Raw genomic sequence first — 18,980 nt, forward strand, 5'->3', positions numbered from 1 at the left:
CCTTTAGTAGTATTTGGCAAGGCTAGAATTGGCCTTGGCATTTTCAGGGTTATTTTAATAAGTTTTAATCCAAGAAAGTAACAGTGATCTAGCCATCAGTTCCAAAATCTCAGAACAAAGAAAAAGACCACCCAATTTCAATGGTCCCTGACTGATTCCTGGTTTTTGAAGTTTCTATAGGCAGTACTACCAGACTGAGGAACTTCAGTCTGATTCATGTCTAACTGTCAAAGTACACACCTGGCCCTCTAGCACACTGGCCACAGTCTTACCATCTTATTTAGGCTCTGATTTTCAAACCTGAGAATCAGACCACTCAAAGGACAACAGGAAAGGCAAAAGTATATTCTTAATTCTTAATTCTCAAAAGTCTCTAACTCTATAATTCTCTCTCATTCTCTCTCAACAAGTGCACACATGTACAAACATATGCAAGCAAACTACAAAAATACAATAAAAACAGATACCTGACTTTGGTATTCCCTAACAAATTTAGCCAGCCTCTTTAGACTTCAGTTTACCTCAAGTAAAATGAGGGGATACCTCATAAAAGTTTCAAGGATTCAATGAGATGTTGAATGTCAACTTCTTACCATAGTATATGGCACATAGCAAGCTCTCATTAATGCTATCATTTTTGCTGTTGCAATTATTGTTTCAGTGCCAGCTGAAGGGAGAAAATGGAAGGAGAAGGCATTTCCACCTTTTGCTGAATCTTGAATTAGGGTGACAAGAATCAAAAGTGTGACTCATGGGCTATGTTTCAGCTCTCTGAAGGTTGAAGGGTAAATAAACCCCAGATCACAGCTGCATTCTACACTTATCACACTATCTCATCAGGCTTGGACATGTTTATTCATTTCAAACAGGTCTTTGACTTAACTTCAAAGCTAAGACAACTAGGCTTTTGGAAAGTGTGTGAAGATCCTCTTGATTTAGCCAGAATTGAAAACTTGAAGTTATGTTTTCAAAGATTCACTATGACTAATGAACACATCTGAATTTCTCAATCTTAATAATTCTCTGTTCAAAGATGTTTTCCTTCAGGTTACAGTTTGCTCTTAAAGATATTTTTTCTGAAGATTCATTTGAAAATGCTTGCCAAATCCCAGCTAACTACATATTAGACTGAAAACGTGTTCACATGTAGAAGCTAACAAGGCATTATTTTTAATAATTTTTGGGTTAACTTTTTATCATTTCGGAAATGAAAGACAAGGAAGTAAAGGCCCGGCTTAATTAGATTCTCTTGCTCTGTCCATATGCATATATGTGTGTGTACACATATAGGTATATATGTAGTTAGACACATAGATATATATTTTAAAATATATAAAACATAAATCTATATCTATATTTACTTATATCTTAAACCATGCATCTATCTACCTATTATTCCAGAAAGCAGAGGTGGAGGGAAACATTCATCTATTCTCTTGCTGCCCTCTGGTGGCAGACCAAAATTCACAGAAGCCACATTTCAGACAAAGAGGAGGAACAGACTAGGACTAAAAGGGTCTGTTTCCTCTGAGTTGCTAGAGTGGGTGTCTAAAAAAATACATAAATCAGAGCTGTTCCTTAAAAGGGACTCTTGTTTGATTTCCAAAATCCATTATATTGCTACGATGTTGAGTTTTCCTTGGACAAGATCCCATTTGGCCATTAGGGAACTAGGCAACAATTGAGTTCCCCCAAACTGTACAAAGAACAACCTAGCTTACTCTGGCCAATTTACAGAAAGCTGCCCTCAGCCATATAGCTCTGTAGCAAAGACTATACTGTTTAGTTTCCTCAACCATGGCTTCTAACCATACATATTTAGAAATAATAATAAAATCCATTTCATATATACTGATAATAGATTTTCCAATTGTCTTGAAAATAACTATTTTACCCAGAAAACTTCACTTAAGGCATTAAGGCATGATTCTGTAGGATTAAAAGGCAGCCTGTCACCTAGTAAAAGGAAAAGACTGGCAATGTGGATAGAGCTCAAGGGATGTTAGAAAAGCTAAGTCAACATCAGTGATGCAAAGATAAGTACCACAACTTGCTGCTGTTGCTAACATCTCACATAAAACAGATCCACATTCTCTGAAGTCCAGCCTTACCATAACAGACCTAGATTTAAGTCATGGCTTTGCCACTGACCACACTCAGTGCCTAATCCAAAAAAAAAAAATGAAAATACTATTATCCATCATTCACAGAGTTATAATAAGGAATAAGTGAGTTTAAAAAGTACATTGCCCTGGGGTGCCTGGGTGGCTTAGTGGGTTAAAGCCTCTGCCTTCAGCTCAGGTCATGATCCCAGGATCCTGGGATAGAGCCCCACATTGGGCTCTCTGCTCAGCAGGGAGCCTGCTTCCCCCTCCTCTCTCTCTGCCTGCCCCTCTGCCTACTTGTGATCTCTGTCAATTAAATAAATAAAATCTTTTTAAAAAAGTACATTGGCCCACACTGGTCACATAGCCTGATTTCATGTTCCTTGAATACAAATCTAAATCTAAAGAGGCAAACTTGCTGGTTCCTAGCTCCAATATAATGATCTCAGCAGTAGTAAAAGGAAAATGCCAGTTTGCATAACTGAGAAGATGAGTTTGCAAAGCACAAGTGAAACAGCTGGTAAGACTTTGGGGCTGGTACCAGAGTCCTTTTATAAACTAGCTGGGAAGAACTGTGGAAGTAGGTGAGAGGGGGTGGGCTAAAGTTCCAAAAAGTAGATGACTGGGGATGGAGTTGGAGAAATGCAAATTTGTTACCGCTATTGCTGCATGCAAAAAGGGACTGAATTTAAATGATAAGCCGAGACCAGAAGATCTTCAAAGTCCCTTTCCCAGTACTAATATTTAAATGGATCTATACTATATTTTGTCTTCTGAAGTGAAATGATTTGCTGTCCTCAAAACAAAATTGACCTCCCTTCCGCTCTATTTCATGAAAGTTTCCCAAGACAAAATGTTCAAAAAACTGAAGTCAGCCTTCCTCTATCAGTCCAAGTTGCCTCTGTATCTCAAGGCAGCAGCATCAGATTTGGGCCCTGACACATACTGCTCAATGAGGTGGGAAGAGAGAGAACTGAAGAATGATTATTGTTGTTCTAGGGATCAGAGCAGAGGCAGATCTTCCCCAATCATTTACCTACCTACCAACTCAGAGAACAAATAATTTAGAAAAGATGATTCAAATTGTTTAAAAAATACTTTTAAAAAGCCTTGCGAATAGACTCCTTAAGTATCAATTCTTTTGATGCATTTAAATTTTATTTACAAAACCTGGACATTCTTTTTTTTTTCCTATTTTTATTTTTTTGTTTTTTATTTTTTATTTTTTTTTAATTTTTCATTTTTTATTTTTTATAAATATATATTAAAAGAAAGGCCGAAGGAAAGGAATGACAGGGAAACTTAAAACCAATGTGATTAAGCCCTTTTCTATTTAAGAGCAAGTATAAATGGAAAAAAACACATTACTGAAATTATAACATGTCAACTGAAAAATCATATCCCATTAACAGAACAACTTGGCAGGAACATATAATCCCTAATACTTATAGAGCAGCATCAGTTCTCATATATATTATCTCTTTTAATCCTTGCAACTATCCTATGATGTTATACCTACATAAGGTCCAGAATTTCTGAAACAATCTCACCCACACATCATTTTGTTCTTTTTTAAAAAGGCAATTCAATATAAATGTATAATAAACTGTGACTTCATTTCATAGTATTTCATATGAAATACATTATAAGTCAGGGAAGATCCTTGGTTACCATGTCTTTGTTTGAAAAACATGGTCAGAGTACATCTCTGGTATCACACAAAGGTCAGAACTTCAATCATTTAACACATATTTACAGGTTACAAGAGTATAACAGCTTCACTTAAAAGCTGACCATTGGTTAGTAGAAATGACCTCCTATTAGATCCTGGAGATAACAGATTATCAACACTTTAATCGCTCCACAGAATACACTTTTGGTGTCTTGGCCAAAAGCATAGCAAAATCACACTAACAAACTCAGTGGGGGTTGAGGTTATTCACTAAAAAAGGACCTTCTGGTAAATTGAAGTTGACATTTTCCCTAAAAATTATACAGAATAACAATACAAAAGCCCCTATTTTGTTAGATTAATGAAGAGAGACTGAGCACACTGTGCCAATCTTGTATCCACTTATTAATTAATTATAACATTTAAAATGCAATGAATCATGCAATGAGCGCCCATGCCTCCCTACTACCTTCAAAATATAAGACCTAACCACTTAGCCAAGCATACCAGATGCATGATCTGACCACTAAATGCTAAAATTAGAAGAAAATCTCCTAATGCAACTTGTCATGGTCTATGTAGGTGACTTCTCAGCAACTCTTGACTCAAAGTTCCTTAGTCTTTTCATCACCAATGACCTTCACCTCCATTTCAGGTACCTATTCTTATGAAAGTAACAAAGATCTTGAAGTAGTAAAGATCTGAACTCTATGGTTCCAAATTTGAGCTCCCATACCTACTCACTCTGTGATCCTCAACAAGTCACAACTGCTCTGTGCCTTGTATTTTTCTTATGTGAAATTAGGTGTAAATTTCCTAACATGTGTAAAGTGCTTCAAACAGTGTTTGGCATATAGTAAGGACCTTGTAAGTATCAGATAGTATTGTTTTCATTGCCTGAAAATTTACTTCATCTTTGATATTTAAAATACTAGCCATTTGTGGAGGCAAAGGAAACAAAAACAAAAATGAACTATAGGGACTTCATCAAGATAAAATTTCTGCACAGCAAAGGAAATAATCAACAACACTAAAAGACAACTTACAGAATGAGAGAAGATATTTGCCAGTGACATATCTGATAAAGGGTTAATATCCAAAATCTATAAATAACTGATCAAACTTAACATCCCCCCAAATCCAAATAATCCTGTTAAGAAACAGGCAGAGGACATGAATAGATATTTTTTTTCCAAAGAAGACAAATAGATGGCTAAGAAATACATGAAAAGATGCTCAATATCACTTATCATCAGGGAAATACAAATCCAAACCATGATGAGGTTTGGCTTAATGGCTAAAACGGACAACACAGGAAACAGCAGGTGTCAGTGAGGATGCAGAGAAAGAGGAACCCTCTTACACTGTTGGTGGGAATGCAAACTGGTACAGCCACTCTGGAAAAACAGTTTGGAGGTTTCTCAAAAAGTTAAAAATAGAACTACCCTATGATGCAGCAACTGAACTACTAGGTATTTATCCAAAGGATATAAAAATATTGATTCAAAGGGGCACGCACATGCACACTGATGTTTATAGTAGAATTATCAACAGTAGCCAAATTATAGAAAGTGCACAAATGTCCACTGACTGATGAATGGATAAAGAAGATGTGGTGTGTACACACACACACACACACACACACACACACACAAACACAACAGTATCACTCAGTCATCAAAAAGAATGAAATCTTGCCATTTGCAATGACATAGATGGAGCTAGAGTGCATTATACTAAACAAGATAAGTCAGAGAAAGACAAATACTATATGATTTCACTCATGTGGAATTTAAGAAACAAAACAGATGAACATCGGAGAATAGATTAAAAAAGAAGATAGGCAAGCAAACCATAAGAGACACTGAACTATAGAGAACAAACTGAGGTTTGATAGAGGGACATGGGTGGGTGATGGGCTACATGAGTAATGGGTATTAAGGAGGGCACTTGTGATGAGCACTGGCTGGTATATGTAAGTGATGAATCAGTGAATTCTACTCCTGAAACCAATATTACTCTATATGTTAAGCTAACTAGAATTTAAATAAAAACTTGCAATGAAAAATTAACGCTAGTATCCAACTTTGATGATAACTTCTTTTTTTTTCTTCAAAAGTTCAGAAGTTGATTGAAAAGCAGAAAGTAACTTTTTAAAATTAACATATAATGTATTATTTGTTTCAGGGTACAGGTCTGTGATTCATCAGTCTTATATGACAACTTCTTATCCTTCTAACAAGCTCATGCTTTCACTCTCTCTATTCCTGGTCTTTAATAATAAAATGTCTACTTCCTTGATTATTCTGCTTTCAGCCTACCAATTTCCTCAATTCCTTCCCCTCCTTCTCAGATTGGTCAAAATGGTGGAATAATAAATAACTATGTCAGCATTTTTGGTCTTTGTTCATTTTCTGCACTTCCTTAAAAACACCTGAAGGCAGCACATAATCAGTCTTTTCTAAATGTTCACACTGGCTTCTGAGCAGTGCTGGGTGGAAAAGTAAAGCCCCACCAAGGATGGCACCACTCTAGATTTATGGTGTGCAGTTTCCCTTAATAACAACCCCATAACGTGTCCTGAGTCAGCTTCTCCATTCCCTTCATAGACTGTGCTAAACCTTCTCCTACTCACTTCAAGCTTCCAGCCCTACACCCATTTTCCCTTACTCTCAGCAGATAAGATAAACTTACATTTTATTTGAGAAAATGGAGACAGCAATCATTATCTTCTTCAGTTTTCACAGACACTGCCTTCTCATGCCCCCAGTTTATAAACTCACATGCATTTAATCTCATTTTCCCTCCCTCCTAAAAGGTCATTAAAAACAATCCTTCTTGCAGTAATCTGGAGGCCCTCTGCTCAAAGCTCCTTAGGGACCTCCCTCCATCAATTATCTTCTCTCTCACTTAGATCTTTAATTGCTTCTATCGTAATAATTCTATTCACCCTGGTTTAGAAACATGTACAGGTTTATCAGTTTTAAAATTATTATCTCTTGAATCAATGCCTCTTTAGCCATTGTCTTCAATTTTTCTTTCCTTTTACAACTAAGTTACTTAATGTTCACTTCCTTACCTCCCACTAAATATTTTAAAATAATTTACTATGAAATATTTCAGATAAGAGATTAAAAATATAACAAAAAAACCTGTGTAACTACCACTCATTTTAAGATTAATAATCCTCACCAATTGCACTCCCTTTCTTCTCACAGAAGCAACCACTATCCTGAAGAGAAGTTTTTAGTGATTAAAGATTAAATGGGTAGGGGTGCCTGGGTGGGTTAAGCCTCTGCCTTCGGCTCAGGTCATGATCTCAGGGTCCTGGGATCAAGCCCCACATCGGGCTTTCTGCTTGGTGGGGAGCCTGCCTCCTTCTCTCGCTCTGCCTGCCTCTCTGCCTACTTGTGATCTCTATCTGTCAAATAAATAAATAAAATCTTTAAAAAAAAAAGATTAAATGGGTGTACAAGAATAATAGGCACACATCCAAATTTCAACCCAGTAAAAACAATCTGCCACCCTCATCTCTCAACTAAAATAGATCGCTGTTATGGACTGAAATGTGCCCTCCCATTCATATTTTGAAGAATTTACCCCCACTGTGACTGTATTTGGAGATAGGGCCTTTAAAAAATAATTAGGGTTAAACAAGGTCATAAAGGTGGAGCCCTAATCCAATATTACTGGTATCCTTAAAAGATGAGGAAGAGACTCCAAGGAGACACACACACACAGAGATAAAATGCTACATGAGGACACAGTGAGAAGGTTACCATTTGCAAGCTAAGGAGAAAGGTCTCAGAAGAAACCACCCTGCCAGCACCTTGATTTTGGACTTCCATCCTCAAGATGGAATTTCTGTTGTTTAAGTGACTCAATATGTGCCATTTTGTAATTACAGCCCTAGTAAATTAATAGAACCAATAAACATATGAAAGGATAACTAATCTCATTCATAATTTCTAAAATTTATTGAAATCAATGAAATATAAATATTCATTTACAATCTGGATAGCATTAAAACATTTGGTAATATCCTAGTTTATTGACAATGTGAAGAAGACTAAATAATGATGGTGTCAATATATATCAATAAAAGTGTTTTTAACTTTTTATTTTGGAGTGATTTTTAGACTTACAGGAAAATTGCAAAAATAGAACAGATTCTCGGTATAACTTCCACCCAGATTTCTCTAACATTAACATCTTATATAATCATAATGCATTTATCAAAATAAGGAAACTAATATTGACCAATATTAACTAATCACAAATTTTGTTTGAATTTTGTCAGTTTTCATATTAATGTCTTTTTTTTTCTGGTTTAAGATGCAGCCCAGGATCCCATGTAGCATTAGGTTGCCATGTCACTTTAATCTCCTCCAGTCTGTGATAATTCCTTCATCTCTCTTTGTCTTTCATGACCATAACACTTTTCAAGAGTACTGGTATGATAGAACAATGACACCCAAGATGTTCATGTGTTAATCCCCAAATACTGTTATTATGCTATCTTACATGGCAAAAGAGACTTTGCAGATATGATTAAGGTAAGGATTTTGAGATGAGGAGATTATCTTGGATTATCTGGGTAAACCCACTATAATCACAAGGGTCCTTATAAGTGGGAAGCAGGAGGGTCAGAGAGATAAGCTGATGTGATAACAGAAGCAAAGGTGAGTTAGTAAGGGAGTGAGAAAGAGAGACAAAAAGACAGAGATTAAGTTGAAGATGCTATACTTTGAAGATGAAGGAAGGGACACAAGCCAAGGAATGCAGGAGGTCTTTAGAAGCTGGAAAGGGCTAAGAAAGAGAGATGCAGCATTGCCAACTAATTTTATACTTCTGACTTTCATACTTGTTAAGATAATACATTTGGTTTGTTTTAAGCCACAAAGTTTGTGGTAATATTTTACACCAACTGTAGGAAATTAATATAAATTTTGGTACCTGGAAGTGGTGTGCTGTACACAAAATACATAAAAATTGTGTAAGTTGAAGTTTTAATAAAATTGTGGAAGTGGCTTTGTAATTGGGCAGTGATCAGCATGATAGAAAATCAACATGATAGAAAAGGCTTAGACTGCCTTCAACAAAACTGTTGGAAATGTGCATATTAACAATTCTGCTAGTGAAGGCTCAGAAGGAAGTGAAGGGCACAATAGAAAAAAAACTGTATATTGTCTTAGAGAACGCTGAAATTGTTATAAACAGACTCTTAGTAGAATTATGGATATTAAAGATGCTGTTGCTGAGAGTTCAGAAGGAAATGAACATGTTAGTAGAAACTGGAGGAAAAGGGATTCTTGCTATACAGTGGCAGAAAACTTAGCTGAGTTGTGTCCTACAGCAAGGCGGGAAGCAGAACTTAACAGTGACCTGAGTTATTTAGCTGAAGAGATTTGCAAGCAAAGTATCAAAAGATGTAGCTTGGTTTCTTCTTGCTGTTTATACTAAAACACAAGTGCAAAGACATAAATTAAGGAAAAAACTGTTAAGCAAAAGGGGAGTAGGTCTTCTATGACTAGATAATTTAGGAAATTATCAGCCTGTGCAGACTGTAAAAGATTCTAAAATTAGGGGTTTCACTGTCAGAAAAGCATGTTCTTGAGAGAAAGACAAAGATGTGGCTAGATAGCCTTTTGCTAGTGACTCAGAAGGATCAAAAGACCACAGTAGTTACACAGGGGGCTCTTTAAAGAGATTATGCATATGACTCATGGATCCCCTTAATTATCTCAGTAAAAGCCAAAATTAGAGATGGTATGGCTAAGGGGATTATTTAGGAAAGACTTGTGGAGAAACTTCTTGTCTCATAGAATGAATCTAAATGACATAGTTGGGGGACCCACAAGATTTTGAGGATACTTATACCAACGTAAACACTACCAGCTTGGCCTCAAGAGAGTAGATGAAATGAAAGAAGGCTCAGACCCTCAAAATTCTACAAGTAGGAAACAGGCTGATGAAACTACTCAGCTTCGAACATAGGCTACTTTTCATAAAAAAGGAAGGATGACTCAGAGGGTAGAGCTGCAAGCCCGAAGGATTGAGCCACATTCACAGAGACTCAATAGATTCCAGGTCTTGAAACCTAAAAAAAAAAAATTGCCCAGCTGGATTTCAAAACTGCTTGGTATTGGTGGCTCATTGTTCCTTCCATCTTCTCCCCTTTTTCTTGGGAATATCTATAACTGCTTTTTTGTATCTGTCCTACCACTATATTTTGGGAGAAAATTACTTGTTTTGTAGATTCACAGGTGGACAGATGGTAAGAAATTTCACCCTAGGATGAATTATAATAAGAGACTCACCATATATAGTTTAGATAATTTAGATGATGAAATTTGTGACTTTTGAGCAGATAATAATTAGATGAGGTTTTGGACTTCAGTTGATGCTATTAATCAGTTGAGACTTTGGGGGAACTTGGAATAATTTGGATATATTTTGTATGTGGGATGGATGTAAAACTTTTGGGTCCAGAGGGTGAATTGTAGCAGGCAGAATAATGACCCCCACAAAATGTCCACATCCTAATCCCCAGAACCTGTAAATAGGTCACCTTACATGGTAAAAGTGCATACAACTGGGCAGTTATTTTGTAGGATTCAGGCAATGTGGGGTTTTATGATATTGTCTCATGATTAGATTTAGGTTATGCATTTTTAGAAAAGATGTGATGCTGTACCCCTCCCAGTGCATCATATTAATGACACAAGATATTAATATATCTAATTACAGGTGATACCAGACTTTCCACCATAAAAATACCACTTCCCTGCTTCTCATTAATAAGTATCTTGCAGAGGGATATTTTGAAACCATGAAGATATCCTGATTCTGGCCATACTTTGGTCCACTAATTTTAATATCTGTTAATGGTTCTTTCCTGAAAATACTGTGCTATTTACTATAGTGATTTTCTATTTTTCTTATTCATTCTAATTTGTGATATAAAATTCTATGGTAAGAAAGAGCTGTTAATTCTCCCTCCTGTGTGTTTGTTTATATCAGTATGAGATCATATATAGTTACCTTAATCTATGGCTTATACTTCAATAATAACACTATTTTGTTGCTCAAATATTCTCACTTTGACCATTGGGATCAATTTCATGGTGGTTCCTGTGTCCTTTCATCATATCCTTGTAATTACTTTTTAGCTTTTCCTTACTTTCTGACATCACAAGACATTCTAATCTCATCTTGTATTTTCCATGCTCCAGATCTGGAATCTCCTATTTCTCTAAGAAATCCTGGTTATTTTTTGGAGAATGGTATTTAGAAACCAAGATCTGGCTGTTAATGTGCTCACTGCTACTGGAGTGGCATTGCTTCTAGGCTTTCTCAGGAGACAGACATGGATACATACTTACCTGTATTTACTTCTATATCTATCTGTGTACTTTTTTTAAAATTTATTTGACAGACAGAGATCACAAGTAGGCAGAGAGGCAGGCAGAGAGATAGAGGGGGAAGCAGGCTCCCTGCCAAGCAGAGAGCCCGATGCGGGGCTCGATCCCAGGACACTGGGATCATGACCTGAGCTAAAGGCAGAGGCTTTAACCCACTGAGCCACCCAGGTGCCCCTATCTGTGTACTTTTTAAAAAATGAGTTTACATTGATTCTTTCCATTCTAATCAAATACATGATAATCATTGTAACTTCCCCCCTTTGTTTATTTTTAATGTCCATCTCCAGTAGTAACAAATCTAATTTTTAATATTCATAACATACTTTTTTTGAAAAAAAAATATTTATTTGTCAGAGGGAGAGAGAGAGAGAGAGAGTGAACAAGCAGGGAAAAATTCAGGCAGAGGCAGACAAACAGACTCCCCACTGAGCAGGGAGCTGAAACAGGACTTGATCCCAGGACTCTGAAATCATGAACTGAGCTGAAGGTAGACACTTAACTGATTGAGCCACCCAGGCATCCCTATTCATAACATACTTACTTATGTAACCTTAGAATATAAGTATATTAGTTTCAGAATTCCTAGCCCATACCAACTGTGAGCAATAAATTTACCAACTAGAGTATGTTGTTATTGTACAGTTCTTTTTTTTAATCTTTTTTTTAATCTTTAGTCTTATAATACAGAGTAAAAATACTGTTTTCCAAATTACTGTTGTTAGTTCTTTTTGTCCCATCCTCTTCAATTACTATTACTGATTTGTAATATAAGGTTAATTTGTTACTGTGTGTACTTCACTTTAGGTTCTTCCCCCTACCTAGTTGATCTTATTTATTTAGTTATTTTGAGTACATGAAATGTTACTGTGATTCTATAAGTCAGACCAATGCAAAAAAAAAAAAAAAGGTATGCTCAAAGAGTTGCTCCTCTCTCCTCCCTACCATTCTCACTATCCCATTTTTACCAACCTTTACTCACCAGATGACTACACATAACTAATTCATTAGGTTCTGGTTTACCTGTCCTGTAAAATTGTACACAACATGAAGACATATTTCTATTTTTTTCCATCTCCTTCTTTCTTATTTAAAGCAGAGTATATTATAGATATACTTTAGCACTAGTCTGTTTTAGTTTAAATGTATATAATGGAAATCATCCATATGAGCATGTTGAGAATTTCTTCATTTATAAAAAATAAAAAGTTAACAAAAAAAAATTTGTATAATATATTTTATTAAACCAGTTATGTCCAAAATATTATTCCCACATGTAACCAATAAAAAAATTTGAATTGATTTACATTTTCTCACTTTTTATTTTGAAATAATCACAGGTTCACAGGATACTGCAAAGACAGTACAGAGATGCTGCACATACCTCTCACCCAGTTTCCCCCATAAGATGACATTTTACGTAACTACAGTATAATATCAAAACTAAAGAATATTAGCACAATGTGTATATAGTGTTATGCCATCTTATCACATGTAACCACAATCACAATCAAGATACTATTTCATCATCTCAAAGATTTCCCTGTATATCCTGTGTGCTCACACCCATCACTCTTTGCCCCCACATCACTAAAAAATGGCAACCACTAATATGTTTTCATCTCTATAATTTTGGCATTTTGAGAATATTATACAAATGGAATTATACAGTATGTAACCTGAGATAGGCTTTTTCACTCAGCATAATGCCCTTGAGACCCATCCCAGTTGTTGTGTATACCAACAATTCATTACTTTTTATTGCTGAGTAGTATTCTATTGTATTAATTACTGCAATTTGTTTAACAATTCACCCATTGAAGGACATCTAAATTGTATCTACTTTTTGGCTATTGTTTACAAATAAAGCTGCTATTAAAATGCCTGTAGAGATTTTGTGTGGACATGTTATTATTTCTCTGGGATAAATGCTCAGGAGTGTAAAAGATGATCTCTATAGTAAGTACATGTTTAGTTTTCTTTTTAAGAACTTGCAAAACTTTTTTAGAATAGCTATACCATTTTATATTCCCAACAGAAGAATATGAGCGATCCAATTTCTGTGTATAATAACACCAGCATTTGGTGTTATTGCTATTTTTGATTGTTCTAATAGTTATGCAGTGATATCTCCTTGTGATCTAAATTTGCATTTCCCCAATGCCTCATGATCTTAAACACCTTTTCATGTGCTTATTTGTCAATCACACATCTTTTTCACATCTTGCTCATTTTCTAATTGGATTGTTTGATTTTTACTATTGACTTTTCAGAGTTCTTTATATATTCTAAATATGAGTCATTTGTCAATATATGGTTTGCAAATATTTTCTCTACATTGGTAGCTTGTTTTTTCATCTTTTTAAAAAGGTCATTCACAGAGAAAAGTTTAATTTTGATGAAGTCCAATTTATTGATTTCTTTAATGGTTTGTGCTTTTGTTGTCATGTCTAAAAGCTCTTCAATAAGACTCTTCAATAGATTCCAAACATTTTCTCTTATGTATCTTCTAAAAGTTTTATAGTTTTACATTTAAATGCATAATCATTTTGAGCTAATTTTTATATAATGTGAGGTTTAGGTTGAAGTTTACTTTTGTTGCCTATAGATAAGCAATTGCCTTTTCCAAGAACAATTTGGCTGTACTTTATGAGGCTATTTGTGGATTCTCCATTCTTTTCCATTGATCTATGTGCTTATCCATCTGCCAATCTTACAGTGTCTTTCTTACTGCAGCAATATAGTAAGAATTACTATTAGTAATACCTCCTAATTTATTCTTTATTTTCAAAACTGCATTAGCTCTTCTAGTTCCCTTGTTTTTCTATATATATTTTAGTATAATCTTGTCTCTATGAAATATTTTTAAAGGTCTTATTTATTTATTTGTCAGAGAGAGAGAGAGAGAGAGCACAAGCAGAGGGAGTAAGTAGCAGGCAGAGGGAGAAGCAGACTCCCCACTAAGCAAGGAACCTGATGTGTGACTTGATCCCAAGACCCTGGGATCATGACCTAAGTCAAAGGCAGATACTTAACCAACTCAGTCACCCAGGTGTCCTTCTATCTACAAAATATTTTTTTGAGATTTTGATATGAATTACCTTAAATTTATATATCAGTTTAGGAAGAACATATTCATTACTGGGAATCTTCCACTTCATGAGCACAAGATGTCTCTGAATTTACCTGTATTGTCCTTTACTTCTTTCATCAGCATTTTGTAATTTTCAGCATATAAATCCTGTAAATGTTTTATTTGATGTAAAGCTACTTGTTTTACTTGTTTTTGAGAGTTTGTAAATTGTATTTTTAATTCATTTTCCACACATTCATTGCTAGTATATAAAAATTCAATTGATGGGCACCTGAGTGGCTCAGTTGTTTAGTGTCTGCCTTCAGCTCAGGTCATGATCCCAGGGTCCTGGGATCGAGTCCCACATCAGGATCCCTGCTTGGTGGGAAACCTGCTTTCCCTCTCTCACTCCCCCTGCTTGTGTTTCTGCTCTTGCAGTCTCTCTCTGTCAAATAAATAAATAAAATCTTTTAAAAAATAAAATAAATAAAACAAAAATGCAATTGAGCTTTGCATGTTGGCCTTGTACCCTGTAACCTTGATAAATTCCCATATTCGTTGTAGGAGGCTTTGTTAATATATTCTTTATGATTTTTTTATGTAGACAATCATGCCATCAGCATATAGAGAAACTTATATTTCTTTCATTCTGACCTGTATGTGTTTTATCTTCTTTTCTTGCCAAATTGCACAGGGTAGAATTCTATTACTATGGTGTATATAGCAGTGGTGAGATAAAGCATTCTTGTGTTATTCTCAATCTTAAAAGGAAAGCTTTCACTATCTCACCATATAGTTTGATGTTAGCTACAGGTTTTATTTATTTATCTATTTATTTTTGTAGATGTTCTTTACCAAATTGAGATAATTATCCCCTATCCCTAATTTGCTAGGTTTTTGTTTGTTTCTTTATGAATATATGTTGATTTCTTCAAGTACTTATTCTGTAGAAATAGGTATGATCATGTGATTTTGCTTCTTTAGCCTGTTAATATAGTAGTTTATATTGACTGATTTTCAAATCATATTTGGCCACCTTACATTCCTGGAATAAATTTCACTTGAGCATAATATATATATGTATATAGGTATGTATATGTATATACATAAAATAATACAATGTTTATATAAATATGTATTTATATAAAACCTAACCTCACAATTATATAAAAATATATAACTCAAACTTCACATATTATATAAAAATTAGCTCAAAATGATTATACCTTTAAATGTAAACCTATTATATATAAATATATATATATATATATATATATATATATATATATATATATATCTGGTAACATTTTGTATGATTCTTACCCCTAAATTATGAGGGATATTGGTCTATGGTTTTCTTTTTTTGTAATTTTTTTCTGATTTTGGTATCGGGAGAATACTGACTTCATACAATGATTTGGAAGGGGTTTCCTCCCATTCTATTTTCTAAAAGGAATGATTAGAATTAGTCTTACATTTTCTTTAAACAGTTGGTAGAATTCTCTAGTAAAACCATCTGGGCCTAGAGATTTCTTCAGATGCTACTTTAATTATGAACTGGATATTGTTAATAGTTTTAGGGCTATTCAAATAATCTATTTCGTGTTGGGTGGGTTTTGGTAGTCTGTACTTTTTAAAGAACTGGTCTGTTTCATCTTAGTTGTCAAATTTATGTACAGAGAATTGTTTATATTATTCTCTTATTATCCTTTTCAGATCCACAGGATTAGTATGATACCCTCTACTTTTCCCTCTTATTGGCAACTTATGTTTACTGTCTGGTTTTCTTTCTCAATGCTTTAAGAGGATTGTCAATTTTATTGATCTTTGGATACTTGTTCTTTGTACCCAGCTCTTTCACTGGTTTTCTCTACTATTCTGGTTTCAATTCCAAGGATTTCTATCTTATCTTTATTATTTATATTTATTATTTCCGACTTTCTACTTGCTTTGGATTTATGTTACTCTTCCTTTTCTAAGTTCTTAAAGTGGGCAATTGAGATTACTGACTTCACACTTGTTTTTCTTTTCCAAAATAAGTATTTAAAATAAAATAAAATAAAATAAAATAAAATAAAATAAAATAAAATAAAATAAAATATTCAATCCTATGATTTCCCTATTCTTACTACTTTAGCTGTTTTCTGTAAAATTTTGACATGTATTTATATTGTCATTCAGTTTAGTGTAATTTCTTATTTCTCTTGAGACCTCCTTATCTACACATGAATTACTTGGAAGTATGTTTAATATTCATGTTTTTGGAGTTTCTCATTTTTCCTTTCTTTTTTTCACCTTCATTGAATTATAACTGACCTATAACATTGTGTAAGCTTAACATATACAACATGTTTAATAGATTTTTATATTGCAGAAGGATATCACCACAACATTAGCTACCACCTCTATCCCAACACATAATCACTATTTTTCTTTTGTGTTTAGAGCATATAAAATTTACTGAGGAACTTTCCAGTATACAATATAGACTATTAGCTATAATCACCATGCTATACATTAGGTCTCCAGAACTTGCTAATTTCATAACTGGAAGTTCGTACTCCTTAACCAATATCTCTCCATTTTCTCCACCTCTCATCTCCACTCTACTTCCTGTTTTCTAAGTTTGGATTTTTAGTTTCCACAAAATATGTAATATCATACAATATTTTTGTTCTCTGACTTATTTCACTTACATAATGCCCTGAAAGCTTATCCAGTTATCACAAACCACAGATTTTCCTTCTTTCTCATGGACACTTAGCTTGCTTCCATATTTTGACTATTGGGAATAATGTTGCAATGAACAAAGGGGTACAGTCATCTCTTTGAGAACCTGTTTTCATTTCCTTTGGGTATAGACCCAGAAATGGGATTTCTGGGTCATATGGTAGTTCTATTATTAATTTTCTGAGGAATATCCACAGTTTTCCAATTTGTACTCCCACTAAAAGTGCATATGGGTTCCCTTTTCTCCACATCCTTGCCCAACACTTGCTATCTCTTGTATTTTCAAAGATAGCCATTCTAAATAGTGTGAAGTGATTCTGATTTTCATTTCCCTATTAATTAGTGATGTTGAACACTTTTTCATGTACCTATTGGCTACTTGTATGATTTCCTTGATAAACTGCATGTTCAGTTCCTATGCTTTCTTTAAAATTGGGTTGTTTCGATTTTTACCATTGAGTTGAGTTCTTTCTCTATTTTGGATATTAACCTCTTATCAAAAATATGGTTTGCAAATATTTCCTCCAATTTTATACTTTGCCTTTTCACTTCATTGATTGTTTCTTTTACTGTGCAGAAGCATTTGAGTTTGATGTACTCCTACTTATTTTTCCTTCTATTGCTTATGTTATTGGTGTTACATCTAGGAATTCACTATAAAGACAATGTCAAGGAGAATTTTCCCAATGTTTTCTTCTAGGATTTTTATGGTTTCAAGTCTCATATTTAAGTTTTTAATCCATTTTGAGTCAATGTTTATAAGTAGTGTAAGATAGGGTTCCAATTTCATTCTTCTGCATGTGGTTATCCAGTTTTCTCAGCACCATTTATGGAAGACACTATTCTCTCCCTAATGAGTACTCTTGGTTCCCTTGTCAAATTCTACTTGACCATGTATGTGAGGGTCATTTCCGAGCTCATGCTTCAGTTCTATTTGTCTGTGTGTCTATTTCTTATGCCAGTACCATATAGTTTTAATTACTACAGCTTTATTTAGTTCAAAATAAGGTAGTATGATACCTCTGACTTTGTTCTTTCTCAGGATTGCTTTGGCTATTTGGGCACTTCTGTTACTCCACAAAAATTCTGGGTTTTTTTTTTCGAATTTTGTGAAAAATGTTATTGGAATTTTTATAAGGACTGCATTAACTCTATAGGTGGATCTGGGTAAACAGACATTTTGACAATATTACTTTTTTCAAACCATGAATGCAAGACATGTTTCTATTTGTGTCTTTTCCGATTTCTTTTGATTAATGTCTTAGAGTTTACAGGATATGGATACTTCACCTCTTCATTTAAATTTATTCCTAAGCATTTTATTGTTATTTATGTTATTGTGTGTGAATGGGATGTTTCCTTTCCTTCTTTTTCACATTTCTTTTTGCTAATGTGTAGAGACACAATTGTATTCTGTATGTTGAGTTTGTATCCTGCAACTTTAGTAAATTTTTTTAAAAGATTTTATTTATTTATTTGACAGACAGAAATCACAAGTAGGCAGAGAGAGAGGGAGGGAAGCAGGCTCCCTGCTGAGCAGAGAGCCTGATGTGGGACTCCATCCTAGGACCCTAGGATCATGACCTCAGCGGAAAGCAGAGGCTTTAACCCACTGAGCCACCCAGGTGCCCCTGCAACTTTACTAAATTTGCTGATTAGTTCAACCAGGTTTTTGGTAGAGCCTTTAGGATTTTCTAAATATAAAATCATATCACATGCAAATGAAAACAATTTTAGTTCTTTTTTTTTTCCTATTTGGATGCCTTTATTTTCCTTGCCTAACTGCTCTGGCTATAATTTACATTCTATGCTAAATAAGAGTGGTGAGAGTGGACACCTTGTTCCTGATTTTAGAGAAAAGGTTTTCAGATTTTTACCACTGAGTACGGTGTTGGCTGTGGGTTTGTCATATATATCCTTTATTGTTTGGGGGTATGTTCCTTCTTTTTTTTTTTTTTTTTTTAATTAATTTTTTATTT

General features: G+C 34.5%; 1 protein-coding gene across 6 annotated transcripts in view; it reads right to left on the reverse strand.

The window, feature by feature from the left end:
* OPHN1 (oligophrenin 1) overlaps positions 1 to 18,980 on the reverse strand; it is a 558,586-nt gene that overhangs the window by 99,651 nt on the left and 439,955 nt on the right. The gene's annotated exons all lie outside the window — the stretch shown is intronic.

This window comes from Mustela erminea, chromosome X, assembly GCF_009829155.1.
Source record: "Mustela erminea isolate mMusErm1 chromosome X, mMusErm1.Pri, whole genome shotgun sequence".
NCBI classification, from domain to species: domain Eukaryota; kingdom Metazoa; phylum Chordata; class Mammalia; order Carnivora; family Mustelidae; genus Mustela; species Mustela erminea.